General features: G+C 36.6%; 3 long non-coding RNA genes across 6 annotated transcripts; 1 reads left to right on the top strand and 2 right to left on the bottom strand.

Annotated features, from left to right (window-relative positions):
• Positions 1-3814: 3814 nt before the first annotated feature.
• LOC106094099 (uncharacterized) lies at positions 3815-4340 on the bottom strand. The gene is made up of 2 exons (XR_001222473.2): positions 4256-4340; positions 3815-4146 (listed from the first exon to the last, which is right to left on the bottom strand). It is a non-coding gene; the product is annotated as an uncharacterized LOC106094099 (long non-coding RNA).
• Positions 4341-15882: 11542 nt separating this feature from the next.
• Positions 15883-20944, top strand: LOC106094102 (uncharacterized). 4 transcript variants are annotated; one of them, XR_001222485.2, is made up of 7 exons: positions 15886-16222; positions 16444-16520; positions 16712-16850; positions 19976-20045; positions 20141-20199; positions 20260-20819; positions 20895-20944. It is a non-coding gene; the product is annotated as an uncharacterized LOC106094102 (long non-coding RNA). The 4 variants fall into 4 exon arrangements; XR_001222483.2 differs by having other exon boundaries at positions 15888-16222; positions 20260-20643; positions 20763-20944; XR_001222476.2 differs by lacking the exon at positions 20895-20944 and having other exon boundaries at positions 15883-16222; positions 16727-16850; positions 20260-20505.
• On the bottom strand, positions 20699-21444 carry LOC131994941 (uncharacterized). Its single transcript, XR_009396983.1, has 3 exons — positions 21399-21444; positions 20960-21269; positions 20699-20786 (listed from the first exon to the last, which is right to left on the bottom strand). It is a non-coding gene; the product is annotated as an uncharacterized LOC131994941 (long non-coding RNA).
• Between the last annotated feature and the right edge of the window lie 644 nt (positions 21445-22088).

The following is a 22088-nucleotide window of genomic DNA, read 5'->3' as shown; positions in this document are numbered from 1 at the left end:
TTAAGCCAGATTCTTAAATAGTAACTGAGGGCGTCTATGTCTGTCAACTCGTCAACGTTGCTATGGAACGCCGGCGGTAGCGTGACAACTTCTACAGACATAATACATATATACGCCAAATATGTACCAAATATTTAATATCATTGTAACATACTAATCAATCATTAGTTTGCATGTGTAAGATTTATTGAATTTATTTGCTGCCTATGACGTACGTATACGTTGACGTGAACGTACTCAGCACTAATTTAGACAACATTCTAATACGACTTTGCACCGACTAGGAAAGACTTTCATTGGTTATTCGACTCTTCCGAGCACTATACTAAAATTGGAGAAGGTCTCTGTGAGACCTCCTTCTCCGTGATTCTATTGCTGCTTTATTTTAGTCCTATCTAGAGCAAGTCAGATATTCTGGATAGAATAACAATGCAAAGTTGTACCGGTTAGTTATCAATATCATGCGATAGCAGATAATAAGTACTGATTAATCGTGGTTTGCAATATATATTTAGGACTAAAATAAAACAGCATGTGTAGTTGTTTAATAGGTTTTTTATAGGTCACATCATGATCAGTGTTCACTTAAGAAGGTTAAGTCACTTGCCCAGCTGATGAAATATTGCAATTTCAGAGTTGTATACAAATACATTCTTATGTCAAATGGTTTGTTTAGATTTTAAAGTTTTTTCTTATTTGTCCACATTTTCAAAGATTTAATTTATATATTTGTAATCACAAATCTTTTCATTTTTTAGGCTGTTGCACATAATAGTGCAAATAAAAACTATAATGGGAATTTCCACGCCCATCCCCACGGGGTTCTATCGCTGATTTCGATGTTGGTGGTCAAGCGATGCTACCAATGATCGTGATCGCACTCATCGTGTATACGTGGTGATTGGAGCTTTTGCCAAAAACGGTACATCGATTTTTTTCTTCTCTTTGATTTAATGGCCGGTTTACATGGCACTTCATGATGCGTGGTCATTGTAATAGTATTGGTGAAATAAATAGTGTATGTGTCAGATGTATACATAACCATCAGTCATGGCTCGCCACGGGACAAGGCGGATTTATAAAGGTGGTCTCAAATGAACAGCTGTTAACAGCTGGTCAAATTTGAAGCTATTAAGATGTCAGATTTTTGTTTCCGTTCTCTTTGTTGTCATCTTCTCATCCTCTGCTCATGTACGCACCGTATGATTTGTGGTTGTTGTACAAATGAGACCGCCTTTAATTGTTTCGCCATAAGCACGGGATAGCTGTAAGCTCACACAGGCTGGAACATTGATCGGATCTATGCAGTGTTCATTGCTGTCACGATAAGCTTAGATGCCAAAACTTGCGTATAGTGGAATGTTCCATACCACGGAGAAGCTGCAATGGCAGTCGCGGACAATCAGCGGTATCGAGCGGTGAGTCTCAGTGAGAGCACGGGTGGCAACGGCTCTTAAACAAATACTGAATGCCTATGATTCTCGATATGACAAGGCGTGTTATTGGCGCCTTTAAATAACTTGCTCACATTGCAGCTTGACGAGGATCGCCACCTCCACATGAAAATGTGGCTATAACAACATCATCAGACATGGCTGAAAATTCTAAATCATTTAATTTTTTGATGATTGGTGTCTGTCGATTACCGTTTATGCACCTCTGGCGAAATTTTCGTTACCATAAGAAATGCATTGAAAAATCATAAACGAAATTTTCGTTACCGGTATCGTTACCGAAAATTTCGTTTGCTGGTACGCAGCTCAAATGAAATTTTCTTTGCGCAATGGCCGGTACTACATCCGTTTTTCACAGTTGAAAACCTTTTTCTCACGAGTACTTTTTTGAAGCATTACGAAAATAAGGCTGGTACAACGTTCTTTTTTTGTGAAAAAATTTCCGAAAATCGTTCTTTCGGTGGTTTGACAAGGTTTACATTTGATTTTTTGAGTTTCTTTGGTCAAAATGTTGACATTTTCATATAACAATTAATATGGCATTAAACAATTTATCAGCTGCTCACGTACATGTGTATGTTGTTCGAAATTCATGTATTTCAAAACCCACCCCTTCGTAATTAATAAATAATGAAGCACAAAACAGTTTAAAAAGAGATAAATGCAGCATTTATTAGTAAAAATAATTAGATTTTGTAGTATTTTCACAGTTATAAGTTAAATAAGTACAACTTTCCAAAAGCCTTTGTCAGCATCCCCCACTTTTATCCGGTACTCTACCTGGTAATTATGTCATAATATTATACATGATATAATTACCAGGTAGAGTACCGTAAAAAGCTGAGTACAATTTTTTCTCACGAAATGCAGTATCTGTCATCAAGTTTTGGTTGTGTGTGTGTGTATTATAGTTAAGAATAATAATACACACAAACAACGAGAAATGGCCCGAACTAGTAACTACACAAAATCACAGTTGTACTAATCACTGATTTTGACAGATAGTGAACTCAATATTTTGTTGTTGGGCAACTGCCTTTACCTGTAAATGAATGTATCTTGACTAAAGCTAGCAAACACTCAGTTACAATTAGAAGTTTGGCGATCGCGTTTATTTTGCGTAAGAAAATAATTTATTGCACAGCGACTGTGGTTGTGCTCTTTTTGGGCGTCGTGAAATGAAAAACGAACACGTTTTGGCAGATTTTTCAGTTTGTTTTTATTTTTATATGGAGTTTCAACGCGAAAACCGAATATATTACAGGCCTTTGCGCAGAAATGTGTATGGTAGAAACATATTCAAGGCATGGTCAGATGCCCAACAACAAAAAATTGGGATACAACTCTGTTCCACTATCTTGTCAACAGGATATATTCATTTACAGGTAGTGGCAGTTGCCCAACAACAAAATATTGAGTGCAATATCAGTCAAAATCAGTGATTAGTGCAACTCTGATTTTGTTTATGTTACTAGTTCACGCCATTTTTCGTTGTTTGTGTGCGTCATGGTTCTTAACCATTATGCACACACACAACCATAACTCGTTGAAAGATAGTGTACTTCGCGAGAAAAAAATGCATTCAGCTGTTAACGGTACACTACCTGTTAATTATGTCATGCTTGTCAAAGCAAATGTAGACACACATAGCAATGTCGAGCAACTGACATTTCTATGTAAATTCAAAATTAGTTAATAATTGTCGAATACAAAATATGTTGTTAATAAGGCAAATAGTCCTAATAAAGACAAATAACCAGAGGCAATTTTAACGTTTGAAGTGCGCAAAATGATTGTTTTGACCATTCTTGGAATGTGTAATCCCATTCTAGCGACTTAAAAACTCCCTAATTGTTTTCCACACCAAGTCTTTAAGTTGTCTCATGTCTGGTATTGTGTCCCCATATAAGTGAAGGTGTCTGTTAGCCACGAAAGCCGGGCAATGGCATAGGAAATGCTCCAACGTCTCATCATCTTCTCCACATGCCCTACACATTCTGTCACTTGCCGCATCGGTTTTGCATAAGAAAGCTCGTAGTCCATTGTGTCCTTCCTTTCAGTAATCTCCTCATAGGATTTTCGTTGTTTTATCGGCCGTCTCACTGTTTCACAATGCTACGAAAGGCTTCAGATTAACCAAGTTTATTGACGGCAGTCCTCTGGCCTTCACAGCCAAATCATCTGATATTTCATTCCCCCTTACTCCGCTATGGCACCCCGGCACCCACACAATGCGTATCGTGCCATCCTCAGAGAGAGCTTTGATCTCCTTCTTACACTCCACGACTGTTCATTTCCAGTGTGGCTGCCTCACACTGGAAATGAAACAAAATAACATAAAAATGAATAATAACAAAGACTTAAAATTTGGAGAATGGTCTATAATCCGATCTTGATGACTCGTCAAGACCCTGCACAATGGTTTACATTTGTCAAATTTTTTACAAGAAAGGAATATCGTTTGCAACCACCTGGGCTCTTTGAAGTTAAATCGGAGGATATGTTCATATGACTGCTATATCAAACTAGAAGGTGGCGCAAAAGTTTGCCTGGTCGTATAAGACATTGGACCATTGGGTGGTTGGCCTGGCTACAGCAAAGGTGGTGCCTTTGACTTGCTTCGTCCTTAGGGATAGAAAAAAATGGCCCATCCTCCTTTCGGCAAAGTCAGCATTTACGCATTTCTTCTTTTCTGTAAATTTGCCCTTTTTTAGTTAAAACTTTTTTAGTTAACTACAAAATCTTTGTGTATCAAATTATTCAAATGCCTTTTTGAATTTGAATTTTAGATTTGAAATCACCGTTTGTCATTTAGATGTCATTTGTTTGAAATGTGTATGATAATTTAGTGGTACGACACAACTCTGAAATTCCTCACAATTTAATCAGCTGGGCCTTATAAAATTAATATACCATGGAAATGTGTAATCATACTTGACAAGTATTGCAAAACACGTTCTGTTCAAAGTAAAGTTATAAAAATAGAAGGAAAGTAAGAAAATTAAATAAATTCTAAGAAAAAAAATTATGTACCGTTTTTGGCAAAAGCTGTAAAACAGGAGTTACATACCACGCGCAGCACTCAGCACATGTGTACTTGAGCAATCTAATGCGCCTACATGCATTCATTTGGTTGAGTTACATACCATGCGAATAGCTGCGAGCTGCCGATCGACACACGGATGCAATCCTCAGACTAGTACTGGGTGTATCGGGTCCTTAGAGACTGGGTAAGCCATATGCTAATGAACAGATGGATAAACTGCAGGTCCCATGACATAAATATAAGGAAGAAAGTGGGTGACTACCATTAATAACCTATTCTGGATGCTCACTGAGAAGGAATTTGGGCCCGTCTCTGCAGACGATGTTATAATAATACGAGGACGACGAAGGTGGGCCAATTTGACGCACAGCGTTTCCTCAATAAAACGATTTCGACATCTAACAAGGCCAAATACTTCGGAGTGATCTTGGGACCTGGATCCGAGGATTGTCCATTTGATCTACAGAAGCGTGATTAGACCAATACTTACTTACGCCTCAGTAGTTTGGTGGATTGCTATGGAGAAAAAGTGTAACGTTAGAACCATACAACAAGTTCAGAGTACATGTTGTCTTGACATAGGCGAAGAGTTGAGTACCACGTCCACTAGGGCACAGGAGACTATTCTAGATATCCAACCCATGGACATACAGATTAAGTGTAAGGCAGCCAATGCGGCTATGAGACTTAAGGCGATGGGAGCAGCTCATACCATCGCGGTATAATCGAGGCGACGATAGGAGACCTGGAAGGAAGGGAAGAGGTTTGCGATCGGATACCTGAGACGACACTTGACGTCAAGTGCGAACACTGCTGCCAGCGGCATAGTTTGGGACTGACGGAACCCTAGTATTGCCGTCTGGAAGATCATTGGGGGTCTTCATTGAGAACCCAAGGACTGTGATCTGTTTAAGACTGCCTGATCATAATACGGTCCTGCAGGCTGAGATCCGGGCGCTCACGGAATGCGTGAGGTGGTGTGGCACTAACGCGAGGACGGCGAGTGTGAACATCTGCAAATTTTGCCCATGAACATTTCACTAAGGGATAGGGGGAAACCTCACATATCAATGAGTGCAGTCCGATTCAAGTTTTAAGCTCAATGATAAGGGACCTCCTTTTTATAGCCGAGTCCGAACGGCGTGCCGCAGTGCGACACCTCTTTGGAGAGAAGTTTTACATAGCATAGTACCTTACAAATGTTGCCAGCATTAGGAGGAAAAATAAGCTGAAAAGTTTTTTCTGATGGTCTCATCAGGATTCGAACCCTGGCGTTAAGTGTCATATGCGGACATGCTAACCTCTGCGCTACGCTGGCCTCCAAACCTGTGAACATCTTAACGGACGGTAAAATGACCATAAAGGCTTTAAGAACCAAGAGGGTAATGTAAGGTAAGGTGAAAGCCAGAGAACTGCCGTCGATAAACTTGGTTAAACCGAAGTCTTTCAGGTAGACGCAGTCCGATTTAAGGGCGTGGGCGACAAACGCGCATGTTACACTGTGGAACAGCGAAACAGTCGGCAGGACCATGACATAATTACCAGGTAGTGTACAGTAAACAGCTGAGTACAATGTTTTCTCGCGAGTGCACTGTCTATTAACGAGTTTTGGTTGTGTGTGTGTATTATAGTTGAGAACTATAGCACACACAAACAACTGAAAATGGCTCGAACTTGTAACACATACAAAATCAGAGTTGCACTAATCACTGATTTTGACAGATAGTGAACTCAATATTTTGTTGTTGGGCAACTGTCACTACCTGTAAATGAATATATCTTGGCTAGGACGGCGGAAACCCTATGGGGTGATAAGGACCGTGAAAGGACGAGACGACTACTAAAAGGAAGTAAGGAGGAGGTCAGTATAGCTTTTGGTATCATAACGGGACACATAGGCTACGAGCTCACTTATGCAAAATCGGTGCGGCAAGTGATGGATGTGGGAAAGATGATGAGCATTTCCTATGTCATTGCCAAGCTTTCGCGGCTTAAAGACGCCGGTACTTAGGTGGGGACACAATACCAGACATGAATCAACATAGGGGAGTGGTATAGAAAACAATTAAGAATGTTGTAAGTAGCACGGAATTTGTAACTTAAAATTTTCTTTTTCAAAGTAACTTTTAAGTTTTTAGAGCGCACAACAAGCAGATTACTGGCTTAGGTGTATATCTATAATGGCACGGGCGGACTTATATTTGCACTCTCTTTTCTTTTTTTTACCTAACCACGTACCATGCGCCTTTTGCTTTGCACGAATTTCTAAAAGTCGGCTTATTTATGTCATTTCCAATGTTAATTTCAATGGCAATTGGCTATGATGTGGTTTAATATGATTTTAATAAAAGAATTTCTATAATTTATGGACGGCAAATCAATTTTTGAACAGTAAATTTTATCAAATCATATGGTGGAGGCCACCGTAGCGCAGAGGTTAGCATGTCCGCCTATGACACTGAACGCCTGGGTTCGAATCTTGGACAGACCATCAGAAAAAAATTTTCAACGGTGGTTTTCCCCTCCTAATGCTGGCAACATTTGTCAGGTACTATGCCATGTAAAACGTCTCTCCAAAGAGGTGTCGCACTGCGGCACGCCGTTCGGGCTCGGCTATAAAAAGGAGGCCCCTTATCATTGAGCATAAACTTGAATCGGACTGCACTCATTGATATGTGAGAAGTTTGCCCCTGTTCCTTAATGGAATGTTCATGGGCAAAAATTTGTAAATTTGCAAATCATATGGTTTGCGCCCTGAAACACGTTCAAAGTTGAGAGTTGGTTAACTCAAGGTGGAGTTACATACCACACGCAGCACTTATATGTACATAAATCATATGTTTTGCGTCCTAAAACGTGTTCAAAGTTGAAAATTGGTTGCGTGCATTTGTTGTGTACCTCACACAATACAAACCAAACTATTATAATTTTTTCTGATGCACGCGTAAGTGCTGCCCGAGGTATGTAACTCCACCTTAAGATTGGTACTATATTCGATTTTCGCGGTGAAACTCCATATAAAAAAATAAGAGAAAAATATAGATGATAATAGATTTTATGCTCGCAAGTGATGGCTCAATGACCTGTTACTCTAATCAAGTTTAGTGCCCATGCATTTCTCACCACGCACTTATTTGTTCATCTTTTAATATTATTTTGGCGGCTTTTGAGGACATAATAGAGTACCGGGACTATGGAAATATTGACTGGGACGGTATGATGCAGTGCTTATCTGCCTTTGATTATCGTATCACCTTGCTTTTTGATTATCTTTTTGCGTTCGTGCCTGTTGTAAGAAAAAGGATTCATAATGATGGCGGTGATTGGATGAAGTGCAGAAAGATTTTGTCTGCTCAGAATCTTAGAGCAGACAGAATTGAGACTTTTTGTAAATATCGGAACATGGCCAAATCCTTTATACGGAAGAAAAGAAATAGATATTATTCTGAATGATTTGGTAGTTTAAATTTCAAGGGCTTTTAGCGTGTTCTTAAGGGTTCTGGTTGCTTTGGCGATGACAGTCTAGTCTATGATGGTGATGTTGATACGGTTAAAATTTTTTTTGGTTCCGGTGTTCAAGCTAACCGACCTATTAATATTGATTTTGAATCATTTCCTGATATTGGAGATTCGGTTTCCTTTCGTTGTGTAAATATTGATGATGTTGCGGTAGTTTTAGGAAAAATTAAGGCTAAGTCCATTGGTGTTGATGGTATTCCTATTAAGTTTCTTAAACTTTTATTTCCCTATACTTCTGATTTGATTTCGCATTTATTTAATTCTATTTTGACTTCTTCTGTTTCCTGATGTATGGAAAATTTCGCGTGTAGTACCAATTCCTAAGTCTTCTATTATTCGTGGTCCTGATGATCTAAGACCTATTTCATTTCTTCCAGTACTTTTTAAAGTTTTCGAACATATTCTTAAAGACCAGATAATGTTGGGTGCTGGGCATAAAATTGTTGATTCCCAATATGCGTTTCGATCAGGTCACAGCACGACATCTATGCTGCTTCATCTTACTGAGTCAATACGGATTGGCTTGAATAATGGGAAAGATTGTGTCCTTTTGTCTCTTGACTTGACTAAGGCATTTAATTCTATTTGCTTTAGTACTATGGTTGAGAAATTAAGGGATAACTTTAAATTTTCTAGATCTGCTTGCAGGCTTGTTATGTCGTATATGTGCGGTAGATCACAATTTGTTGTTTTTAATGGAGCTCGATCTAGCATTATTCCCCTCTCTCCTGGTGTGCCGCAGGGATCGGTCTTAGGATCTCTTCTTTTTATACTCTACATTAATAATTTTTCTGAATTCCTTGGACCTAACTTGTGTGAAACCTTTCTTTTTGCAGACGATATATATCTTCTTTTTAGTGTGGATCGTGGTTTTAGCAATATTTTGGAGATGAATATTAATGCTTCTATAGGACGAATCTTGTTATGGTCTAGTTTTAACACGCTTTCTATCTACCCTTCAAAAACTAAGGCATTACAGTTTGGATCCCAGATGCAGCCTGGATTTGATATTTTTGTGGGAAATTCTGGAGTTAATTTTGTTGAAAGGATTAAATGTTTGGGGATAGTGATTGATAAAGACCTTAATTTCGGTTGTCATATTGACTCTCTCCATTTTCTTGTTTATGGTATTTTGCGTCGGTTGTATTCGGCAGGTATTTATTTCCCTTCGTGGGTAAAAGTCAGACTTGCTCACGTTCTGTTAATCCCTCAACTTTTATATAACTTGGAGATAACGCCAGGAACGTTTGACTATAATCCTTTTAAACTGAAACGGGCTATGAATGCAGTAGCTAGGTTTGTATATAATGTATTGGGTTGCCTAAAAAGTAATTGCGGATTTTTTAAAAGAAAGTAAATGCATTTTTAATAAAACTTAGAATGAACTTTAATCAAATATATAATTGCCAAAAAAATGAACCAAGTGCGATTTTATAGCCTCATCATTGCCGAAAGTTTTACCATTTAAGGAGTTCTGCAAAGATCGAAATAAATGGTAGTCTGATGGTGCAAGGTCAGGGCTATATGGTGGATGCATCAAAAGTTCCCAGCCAAGCTCACTCAGTTTTTGGCGAGTGACCAAAGATGGGTGCGGTCTAGCGTTGTCCTGGTGGAATATGACACCTTAACGATTGACCAATTCTAGTCGCTTCTCCTTGATGGCTGTATTCAATTTGTCCAATTGTTGACAGTAAACATCCGAATTAATCGTTTGGTTTCTTGGAAGCAGCTCAAAATATACCACACCCTTCCAATCCCACCAAACAGACAGCATAACCTTCTTTAGGTGGATATCAGCCTTTGAAGTGGTTTGAACTGGTTTACCATGCTTGGACCATGATCGTTTTCGACTAACGTTGTTGTAAACAATCCATTTTTCATCTCCAGTTATGATTTGTTTTAAAAACGGATCGAATTCATTGCGTTTAAGGTGCATATCACAAGCGTTGATTCGGTTTGTTGAAATGAATTTCTTTCAATACATGTGGTACCCATATTAAAATTGACGCCAAACAAACAAATGTAAAGAAAATTTCGCGCACTTTTTTTCTAAAGCAAGCTAAAAGTAACAGCTGATAACTGACAGAAGAAAGAATGCAATTACAGAGTCACAAACCGTTGAAAAAATTTGTCAACGCCGACTATATTACTACTATATTACCGACAATTACTTTTTAGGCAACCCAATACGTGTTCGTGATAACATTTCAGGGTATGTCAAAACCTATTTTGGGAACTTCTTTGACCGTTTTATTGTTCTACTAAATATTTTATTCTTTTACAAAGTTATAAAAAGTGGAACACCGGTTACACTGCGTAGATACTTCAATTTTTCTCGCTCGAGTAGGAGTACTCAGATAAACTTGCCCCGTATATTTAGGTCTGTTTTCGAAAGATCATTCTGTATTCGTGTGACTAGGAGTTGGAATGTATTGCCCGCCGAATTAAGAATCTTTTCACACTCGAATAATCTATTTCGTTTAAAACTTATTAACTTCTATTCTACAGATCAAACTTAGTGTTGTTGCTTGAATCTTTTTGTATTGCTAACATGGAACTTGTTAAAAAATCCAACAGTTTCAAGTTTTGCATAATCTTGTTATGGCTGGGGAGCCAATTAAAATGAATAAGGCTAAGAATCTTATATCTTTATGTAACTGTGAAGTATTTAATTTTTTTAATGTTTATTTAGGAATATATATCGTTGTAATACGTTATTTTTGGGGCGAAGCGGATTATGTATTACTATTAAGAAATAAACAAATAAATAAAAGTGACGCCCACGAAGAGCACAATCATAGTTTTTTTTTTTTTTTTTTTTTTTATTTATTAGTCTATAGATATTATAATCCTTACAGGCTAGACTATATACAATATATACAAACTAAGCTTAATAACTACGAATTCAGCAAAATAATAATCTTTTTCTTTAAAGAATATTTTTTTTCGCACAGATCTATATTATTGTAAAATTTATTAAATTCAACACATAAACGCCTAAATGGGTCATTGTTCGCAAAATTCGTACGATAGTATTCAACATGAAGAAGATTAAAATTTCGTGAAGGTCTCAGCGGCACGTTCAAGTAGATGTGGTCCAACAGAAACTCCGACTTCAAGTTTCCGTTTAGTATATTTAACAAGAAATTCAGATTCAGCATTGTACGCCGACTTTCCAACGAAGGCAATTTGATCAAATTTAATCTTTCTTTATAAGATGGTAAAGTATTAAATGTCCAGTTACGTCTACGTAAGCAGAATAAAACGAACTGTTTTTGCACAGACTCAATTGAATTGCAGTGGATTTTATAATTTGGGCACCATATTATAGAACCATACTCCAGTATCAGTCGAACAAGGGATGTGTATAGATTTCTTGTGACGATTGGATCAACAAACTCTTTGCTCCAACGCTTAACAAATCCTAAAGAACCATAGGCTTTAATGATCGTCAAAGATATATGTGATCTATAGTTTAACCTTTGATCTAGCAAGAAGCCAAGATCCATGATTGATTCCACAGTTTCTAGGGGCGAACCGTTTATAGAGTAAATTGTTGTTAGATGATTTAATCTGTAAAACGATACATGTTTACATTTTTTTATGTTCAATTCCATTAGATTCAGTTGACACCAATCGTATAATCGGTCAAGGTCGGATTGTAGTTTCAGTTGATCTGTGTCATTTTGAATGGTTTTAAAAGTTTAACATCGTCTGCATACATAAGTACTCGAGAGAAAGTGGCAGTGAAAACAAAATAGGCCCAAGATGACTACCTTGTGGGACTCCAGATAAAAAATCAATAGTTTTAGAAACAGAATCATTAAATTTTACAGTTCGAGTGCGATTAGACAGGTAATTTGATATCCATGCTAGCAACGAGTCTGAAAACCCCAGGAGGTCTAGCTTGTGTAATAGAAGACTATGATTTACCTTATCAAAAGCCTTGCTAAAATCAGTATATATAACGTCAGTTTGCAAACGATTTCTAAATCCTTCGTTTACAATTGTAGTTAATTCCAAAACATTTGTTACAGTTGAGTACGATTTACGAAATCCATGCTGATATCGTGATAACAGTGAAGAAACTTGATGAGACAGTGAGTCAGTGATGATTTTTTCAAGAAGTTTCGGAATAGCGCTAAGCTTTGCGATTCCTCTGTAGTTGGTGACTTCAGATTTACATCCACTTTTAAGCAGGGGTATAATGAAAGAATTTTTCCATAATGGAGGGAAATATTGTTTCCGTAAAGATTCATTAAACAATATTGAGAGAACACCGGACAGGGAATTTGCGCAGTGCTTAAGAATATTGCTATTGCTGCGCAACAAGTCGTTTTCTTATGTAAAATAAACCTGAGCGCCAAACTTTTAATTGTAACTAAGGGTTTGTTAGGGTTAGTGATCTTTGTGGATGCATAATAAGAAACTATTTGTATATAAATGTAAAAATATAAATAAATATACTTCTAAAATAAATAAAAAAATCAATGTTTCTTTCATAACAAATTATTGTACGAAATAATAACGATTGTGAAAGTATTGTGCTTTTGGTCTTGCTATTACAACAACATTATTTTTATGCAAGCGGAAGATGCTGGCAAAGGCTTTTAGAAAGTTGTTTATTTAACTTATAACAACAAAAATACTACAAAATGTAATTATTTTTACAAATAAAAGCAGAAATCGTTTATTTTTAAATAGTTTTGTGTTTCATTATTTATTAATTTCGAAGGGGTGGGTCTTGGTTGAAATTGCAACAACATATATGAATTTGAGTGCGGTGACACACTCGCATTTGTATGTAAACATGTACGTAAGCGGCTGATAAATTGTTTGGTGACATATGAATTTTTATACGTAAATGGCAACATTTTGGCCAAAGAAACCCAAAAAAATCAAATGTGGAAACCTTGTCAATTCACCGAAAGAACGATTTAGGGATATTTTTCACCCAAAAAACGTAGTACCAGCCTTTAAGGGTGGTACTATTTTTTCATGATTACTTTTTTTAGACAACAAATTTTGAAGCAAAAGAACTTGCCGATTTCATTCAATATGACATTTCTTCATTATTTATGAAAAATGTTTCACAAAAGTATTATGTTATCACTGAGATTTTTTAGTGTTTCAAAAAAGTATCCCTGAACATGTGTTTTCACAGGTGGTAAACAAACATACCAACAGCCATTAATCAACACGTACACACGATGAGTGCAGTCATGAAGTGCCGTATAAACTGGCTATTATATAGTTTTCCATACTTTTCTTCCCATTTTATAACTTTATTTTGAACACAACGTACTTTTCAATATCTGTCAAGCAATGACTACACATTTCTATGTAACGGTTTTCGATAGACGCCAATTATCGAAAAAATCAAATAATTTTAAGTTTTCAGTCATGTTGGTGGTGTTGTTTTTCATGTGGAGGTGGCGATCCTCGCCAAGCTCCTGTATGAGAAAACTCGTTCCGGTTCAAAGGACGGATCACCGCGGGAACAAGGTGGCCATTGGTTATTTAAAGGCGCCAATAACTCGCCACGAGCACATAGGCACTCAGTATTTGTGCAAGAGCCGGTCCCGCCCGGCCTCTCACTGAGACTCTCCGCTCGTTACCGCTGATTGTCCGTGACGGCCGTTGTAGCTACTCCGTATGGAACATTCCACTATCCGCAACCTGTGGGCGCGCCCGGTAGTACGCAGCTAAGCTTATCGTGACAGCAATGAACACCACCCAGATCGGACATTAATATTCCAGCCTGTGCGGTGCTCACAGCTATCCCGTGCCGGGCCAAGACTGATTTTTATGTTTACATGTGACGCATACACTTTTATTTTCACCGATACTGACACAATCATGATATAACGAAGAGGTAGCATACCCATCCAAACATTTGGAAGTGACTTTCTCACTCCCTCCCAGAAAAGTCACTTTTTAGGTCCTTTTGTATGATAGTTTGTAGAGATTTCATGATTTAAAACAACAAAATACATTACTGTCGGAATTCTATCATTAATTATTGCTACAAATTTAAAAATAGATTTTTTGTTGTTGTTTTGCCTCTAACTCAAAAATCCCCACACAAGAGAATGTATGTTTACTCAGCCTTCTGTAATGAAGAAAGGCCGGTAGCACAGAGGGATAGCATACGCCTCACAATCGTTAGTCACAAGGTTAGCTGTTCAAATCCCAGTCAGGAAAAACCATTGCAAATGAAATCTTCGATTATTAATCTTGATTTGGAAAAGAAATAAATTATGAAGAGAAATAAAAATAAGCCTGACTCTAGAAGGTAAAAAAACCATTAGGGAAATAAAAATTTATTTTTATTAATGACGTTGATAATCGAATTTTAAACTTTTTAGTTCCTATTTAGTCACTCATGGGTATATATCGCCAAGTGGCACATTTTTTCCCGTACCGAGACACTAATTAGAGCAAAAATTATATCGCCTGAGATTGTTTTCAACTTCCTTGAGTGCAGCTTTAGTGACTCGCACGATAGAAAATATTTGCAGGGACAGCATACATCTGAGTAAAACTTTTTCTCGCGAAGTGCACTATCTGTCAACGGGTTTTCATAACGTTCAGTTGTATGTGTGCAATACAGCTGACAACCATAACGCACACGCACAACGAACAATGGCGCGAACTAGTAACATACTCAAAATCAGAGTTGTGCACTCGATTCTTTGTTGTTGGGCAGCTGGTTATTATCTTGGTTACAATTACCACGCATCATGATGTGCCATGTAAAGTCCCCACAACACTGGTAACAATAGTTCTGTTCGCGTACTTTTCCAGTAAAAATGTGAAGGAGAGTAAGAGCCTTTTTACTCTCTTTAAAAATTTTGCGAGGAAAAGTACGGGAACGGGAATTTTGTTTTAAATAAAAAATGCTGGCGATACTTGTGAGGTATTTTCCTTAGATAAACGTCAATTTATTGGCCCGGGAGTGAAAAAGCTAGAGGGGGGGGGGGGGGGGGGGGGGAGGCTATTTGTATATCCGTGAGCTCTGTGCCGCTCGACAGCCATCATAAATTACCGTGGAATCCCATGGCCCGATGGAGTGTTTCACTGGCCCGATGTAGTCTTTCAGTGTTCAACAAACTGATACAACAACAACCGTGCACCATCCGTGGCGCCAAGTCGCGCAAAGCGCTGGTTCCAGACAGAATCTTTACACTGATGCTGAAGAATCTGGATCTGCCTGGAGTCGATTACATTACAACTGTCCTCAGCTTATCTGAACACTGTTATAGTACCCGATGTTTGGAAGACGGGCAGTCTGATCCCGCTATTGAGACCTGAAAATGACACGAGCAAGGGGGAGTCGTACAGACCGATCACTCTTCTCTCATCAGCATTCAAGACGCATGAGGGACTACTCCTCCCGCTCCTCTCGTTGGACAATTTATATTCGCCAAGCATCAGCATGCATTTCAAAGGATGGATAGGACTACAACTGCTTTATATGCCATCACCGTATATAAATGTACACTTGTTCTGCTGACAAAGATACCTTGAACTAACAATCTAATGCTTACGGATATTGTGACTTGATAAATTGTTAGGTTAGGTTAGGTCCATTGTGATACCACAGGAACAGAAGAAGGAAGATGCCTTCTTGTTCTTACCGTTGACTCATCCAGATCGTTTTAAAAAGCCCAGTAACTTACGAATGATAAATTGTTGCGACCACTGATGTCAGGCTAAAGGATCTTTCTATTTGGTCATGTTTCGGCTCCGGACACTTTGTTATCATTTAAGATATCTGTATCCGTTCACAATTGGCAGACTTATTTTCACAAATTTTTTTTAATCCCACTGTGCGTCACTTTTTTAACTGCTCTGCTAGACCCAATCAATCCCATGGCAGCATCTTCCCTCCTTAACAAATTCAAAGGAACGGTGTTGGTTTCATCGTAGCTCTTCGATGAGGATGATTCCATCAAAACCCTTAAGAAACCGATAATTGCTCTTCTCTTGGTGTCTGGAAGGATACAGCGGAACAAATGTTTGAGTTCCCGAACACAGTTAACACAAAGCTGTATCACATACATAGTTATCGATACCATGCGACAACACGTGGTTTCCACTGTATCAAGGGGGATAATATTTTTTTTTTTGGTTTTAATTGACGCTTTTGGTGGAACACCAGAGGTGTACATTCACCGGGACTGGATAAGTGTTTATACAAGTGAGTTTACATTATCATATAAGTGGATGAAAACTTTGGTTGTGGTGTTCATTCATGATTCTGATTATAATAGTTGGTACTCGCGTTGCTATATCTCCATTTTATTATTGTGTATGCATTTTATCAGTTCATTATAGTGCTCGTGATTTTTCGTTTTTAATAAGGCCGGTAAGTTATTGAAAATTTTGTAACTATCTCTATCTTGGTCATATTTTTTGCAGTGAAAAAATGAGATGGTCCTCATCTTCTACGACGTTACGTAAGCTGCACAGGTTGCTCTCCAGGATTCCTACCCTGTGTAAGTATTTTCTGCTGAATGTATGACCAATGAGTAGTCTATTTAATGTTTTTATTTTATCCGGTGTTTTCTTAAGCTGTTATAAGATGGCTTTTTTGTTGGTTTTGGAAAAAAGTTGAGCAAAATATTGTAGCTGCCCTTGCTTGCTGATATATCTCTAAATTCTAAAAATTGACCCATTCATTCCATAGTATTTTTCCGATTAGATTTTGTGTGTCCGTTGCCGAAAAGTTGTGCCGTATTGAACAACAAGCTTCAACTGCGTGCCTCGCAAAATAATCCGCTTTCTCATTTGGTGCAAATCCTACATGTGAAGTCCTCCAGATAACTGTAAGTTTGTTGACGTTGGAATCATTAATTTAATTGATTATGTTGCTTACAGTGACATTGTAGCTAGTGTTATTTTCAAGTAAGATGCATGCGGTTTAGCTATCTGTGAAAATTGCAGCTGTGCTCAGACTCTCTTCAATATTGAAGTCTACTGCCTTTTTTATGGCTTGAAGTTCTCCAGAGAGTGATGAAATGTCGTCAGATATTTTAAAAGCATAGTTTGGGTTACAAGAAATGTTGTAAACCGCCAATTCAGTGCTTACATCTCCTACAGAAGCGTCCGATGCCCGTATTGAGCAACTTTCACTTCTTAGATCGTTTATAATATTTAGGTATTTGCCCTTTAACACCTCAGAGGATATTTCAGTCTTCGTTCCTTTAAAGACATTTGCTTTTATCCGAAGTTTTGTGAATACCTTGATCCTGCTCACTAGCAGTTTATCTAACATTGCCTTAAATTGTATATAGGTGAATCCTATGCCAGTTTTATTGTTTGGATTTTCAATTTAATGTTTTTTTTTGCAGCAAGAAATTGTGCTCTTAAATTGGTGGGGAGAACACCTGCTTAGACACAAACTGTATGTATTGGTGTTGAGCGGGTAAGCCAAAGTTTCTTCGTAAAATTTGATTTTGAAAGCTGCACAGCTTTTTTTTGATGTATGTGCGTCAGTGCGCTATAGAGGAAATGGAGTATTCCGTCTTAGAAAGTATTAACGATTTGGATAGATTCACAGCTTTAGAAGGGTGAAGTCCATACTTTGTGTTAAACACAATTTTAATTGCATTCATTGCATTTTTACAAGAATCAATAACGTTGGCATAGTGCTCTTTTAGAGATAAGCTATTTTTGATGTTTCTGCCAAGGAATTTTATGCAATTTACAGCTGTTGTCTGGCAACCGTTTAAAAGAATATTGGGTATTTTCCTGACAACTTTCACAGCATACATTACCGATTTTATTTCTATTTTGAGTTTTAAGTTGAGTCTTTTTATCAGAGACACGAATTCTAAAAGTTTTTGTTGCAGTATATGGTTTGCCGAGTCAAAGTCTTTATCAGTAGCCATAATTATAAAGTCATCGGCAAACTGGAAAACATTTGTGGAGTTGTCGGAGATCCTGTGGAACAAAGTTCGACTAAGGCAACTGCTCTGCGGAATACTATTGAATATATCCATTGATGAATTACCTATTCTAAGCGTTCTTTTTGAAAGAAAGTTTATAATCCACATAATAATTTGTTTTGGAATTCTAAGCTCCCGTAAAATAAGCTGAAGAGTAATTATGTCAACACATTCGTTTGCGCTTGATATGTCCAAGGATAAAATAAATGCCTTTTCGTTGTTTTCTTTGTGTATGTTGATAGTGTGGAATATATCGTTGATGCAAGTGGATGTCGACATATATTTTCTATATGCATAGGACCTGTTTGGTAAAATTTCCACCAGGTTCAGGAACATATTTAGCCTCTTTTGTATAAAGGAATAATTTTAATTTCCCTCCATTTTTCTACGATCGTGCAGCTTTGCCACTGTGCATTAAAAGACTTCAGCAATTTATTATTTTCCTCTAATGAGGGATTGTTTATCTTCCCATACGTTATACCATCCAGACCAGCTGATGACGGTTTTCTCTTATCTGATAGGACATTTAGAAATTCTTCTAAGGAGAAATCTCTTGATACATCCGTATAAGTATAGGGATGAATGACTAGATTGTTTCGTGAAATTAGGCTTTTACTTACCATCATTCTCTGGACACGATTTTGAATTTTTTGGAGGTTCCAAGGAGGCTTTGCAACTGTTTACATACCAGAAGAGTGATTTGGTATTTGGATTCATGTCAAAAGAATTGATTCTCTGCATTTTTGATAGTTTTTTTGCCCTTTTAACTGCACTTTTAAAATTTTTAATTGCTTTTAAAAATTTTAAAAGTGCAGCACTTTCTGCATTTTGAGAACTTTTATACCTTTTAAATTTTTTTCCATGTCGTCCTTAATACGTCGATATTTATCAGTTTCACCATTCCACCAAGATTTTAAGTTAATTTTTGAATATATATTAAATGTAGATTTTTTGATTTGTAGTTGTATATCATTTTGTATAACATTAATGTTCGATTTTATTTCCATGTAATTTAAGTTTTTTAATGGTTGCTTTTTTGAAAGTAATTTATGCTTTCCAGTTTTAATTTCGTTCAAGTTGATTATAATCGGTTGATGGTGGCTACCTTCAATGACGGTTTTCAAAACTTCCCAAGATGTAGCCAAATAGTATTTGTTAAGGTGAGGTCTAAGACCGAACTAACTGAAGTATCGAATAAAGACTTTTGAAAGTTGGAGAAAGGCAGATGCATCCATAATCAATCGTACCGCCGAACCTCTAATTGATTCGAAAACGTCGCCATATGTCTTAGTATGTACCATTAAAATCGCCCGTGATGATGACATTTGGTTTTCCTTCAAGGAAGACTAGAAGTTTGTCAAGTTCGGTTTTCAATGTATTACACCTGGCCGAATGTGGAAAATATACCGAAACTAGTCTGAAATTAGTTGCTAAATTTGTGATTGGCATATAAGAATATCTAATTGTGTTGGAAAGGAATATTTCCTTAGTTTAATATTATCTTTGTGCAAAATTGAAACACCATCATAATTGTCACTTCTTTTCTTAGAAATAATTCTATAATTTTTTATAAATCAGTTATTCGCATTTTCATCGATATTAAAAATTTAACTTAGCAAGCAGATATGTATTGAGTGATTCTTCAAATATATTTCAAGATAGTTTTTGTTATTTTTTAAACTTTGTATATTATATTGTAGAATCCTCATATTCTCGCGTGAATAATATATTTTCTATATTGGATACTACTTTCGATTGAGATGACAGCTTTACGGCATTTTCGAAGTGATTTAACATATTGACCATTCAACATATTTGTCTTGTAAGCAAGGACATGAATCTTTCAAAATATGACACTTTGTTGAAACTGAACGGTTGAACGGTTTGAACGGTTGACACATTACTGACTCGGCAGATGTTGGTTTCTTCTCGATATATTTGCAGTTACTTTATTGCCCTTTACTTTCGTAATTTTTCTATTTATTTTTCTTCCATGGTTATAGTTGGAGGCTTGGATTGCTTATCGATCAAGGGAAACAAATTTTCATATTGTGGATCATCAAGTACCGCATGGTAATTGTTAGTAGGGTAAATCTGAAAGCATTCCTATCTTGATAAATTAAACATTACCATTATTTCTCTAATGTTTTTTTCGTTTTCATATCTAGCACATTTGCGGAATCTAATGACGAGTGATCATTCTAAAAACAAACAATACTCGAACAGGGTATGTTGCACCTAGTTGTTGACATGCATGAACTAAATTTAGCCTCTTTACAATTGCTAGGTCCTTGCCTTGACCGCAGAGGGGATACCACTTTTTTGAACGGCACCGAAGAGCAACCTTCCACAATTCTTGCAAATGCGAATAGCCAAAGCATAAAGCTCGGCTGCAGCTTTGGTATTGAACATATTTACTGTTGTTATTTTCCTTTCAGATATAATACCAACTTTGATTGTTTCAGAAGGCATGAATTTATCACTGCCATCCCTCCTATTAAACCTGAATACAGACACTGCATCGAAATCATTATTGCTATTGTTTATACTTTCCATTATCATTTCACCAGTAAATTATAATGGAGATTTTTTGTAAAAAATACTCCGGTATTAAGGCTTCCAAGCCAATGCCATTTAGGGCGGGATTAACTGCAAAATTATTGGCTGCTATGTAATTATTAAAAGAAAGTCTGAATGTTTTATTAGCAATGTTTTTGGAGATAAAATGTTCACTTATATTCGCTTTTTTCAATTTTGCATATAAAAATAATTCAGAATTTTTCCTTCTAGCACTGATTGGTTCTTCGGATGATACTAGAACATAAAAAGGGTCCGGTGAGATTCGGAGTAAAGCACTTGTTTATTTTCATAAGGATTGTATTTAATTGAATTTGTTTTCTATTTTTTTTTCCATTGTTGCAGTTGAAGTACCAGCATTTGCATCACTAAATTTATTTTGTTTTTTTCGTTCACTTTCTGAATTTTACCTGTACACGTACACACACCAGCGCATGTTTTTTTTGTTGTGTTAAGAACAGTGTCGTTTTTGAAATAACATCTTGATGACAAGATGGCGGATTGCACCATATGATTTGTGGTTGTTGTATAAATAAGACCACATTTAATTGTTTCACCATGCCATTTCAGTACCAAAACAAAACACACTATTTTAATCAGATATCATGCAATAACAGTCAATCTAGTTATTTTCTATTTACTTTGTCAATGTTGTTTGCGGTTTGTTTTAATAAATATGCTGTGTTTTATTTTAGTCCTATCCAGTGCAAGTCAGATGTTCTAAATAAAATATTAGTGCAAAGTTGTATTGGTAAGTTATCAATATCATGCGATTTAAGCTATGAATTGTGTTTTATTTAAGTATATATATCAAAAAACTGCAGCAAGTAGCAAAAATTTCAAGCACACTTGTTCAGGGACTCGATATATATTGATGTCTTTGTTTGTGTGGATGAACCTAGACTACGGTAGTGGAATTCAATAAAGTGTTTTAACGAAAATCGTTTAGTTAAAAAGCGACAACAGAAAAGTTAACGAATTTGGTATTCAGTAGTCACTTTCAACGATAATCGACATCGTTAAAATCATCTGTTTTCGCTAACGAATTTCTTTTCGTTAACTAAACGATGGACAATTATTTGGTGTTTTCTTTAACGAAATAAATGAAGATAAATATTTCCGATGGCTTTAGAGTATTTTTCTCTTTTTTTCTTAAAACATTTCGGATATGTGTGTGTACAATTAATTAATAAGCGTGGTAGCGTTTGTTTCTTAATATGAAAAAAGTTCTATACGAATAAATTGGTATTAATAGAGATTTTCGTAAAAAAATTGTGTACGTTTTATTCAGATTTGTGATGTATTTAACTTAATAAAAAAAGGATTTCGGACTGTGATAGGAATTATTTATACATTTTGTCGATTTCTCTTAGTGTTTTTCATTGTTTTTTATAAAATTGCCAGAGAAAGTAAAGATTTTTGCTAACGAATAACATAATCGTTAGTGCAAACGATTTTTTTGTTCGTTATAAAGGCTGGTACTATATTCGCTTTTAGCGCTATTTTTCGCCGATTACTTTTTTAGATAATAGACTTTAA

The sequence above is a fragment of the Stomoxys calcitrans genome, chromosome 1 (genome assembly GCF_963082655.1).
Source record: "Stomoxys calcitrans chromosome 1, idStoCalc2.1, whole genome shotgun sequence".
NCBI lineage: Eukaryota > Metazoa > Arthropoda > Insecta > Diptera > Muscidae > Stomoxys > Stomoxys calcitrans.
This window is presented reverse-complemented; position numbering and strand designations above follow the sequence as displayed.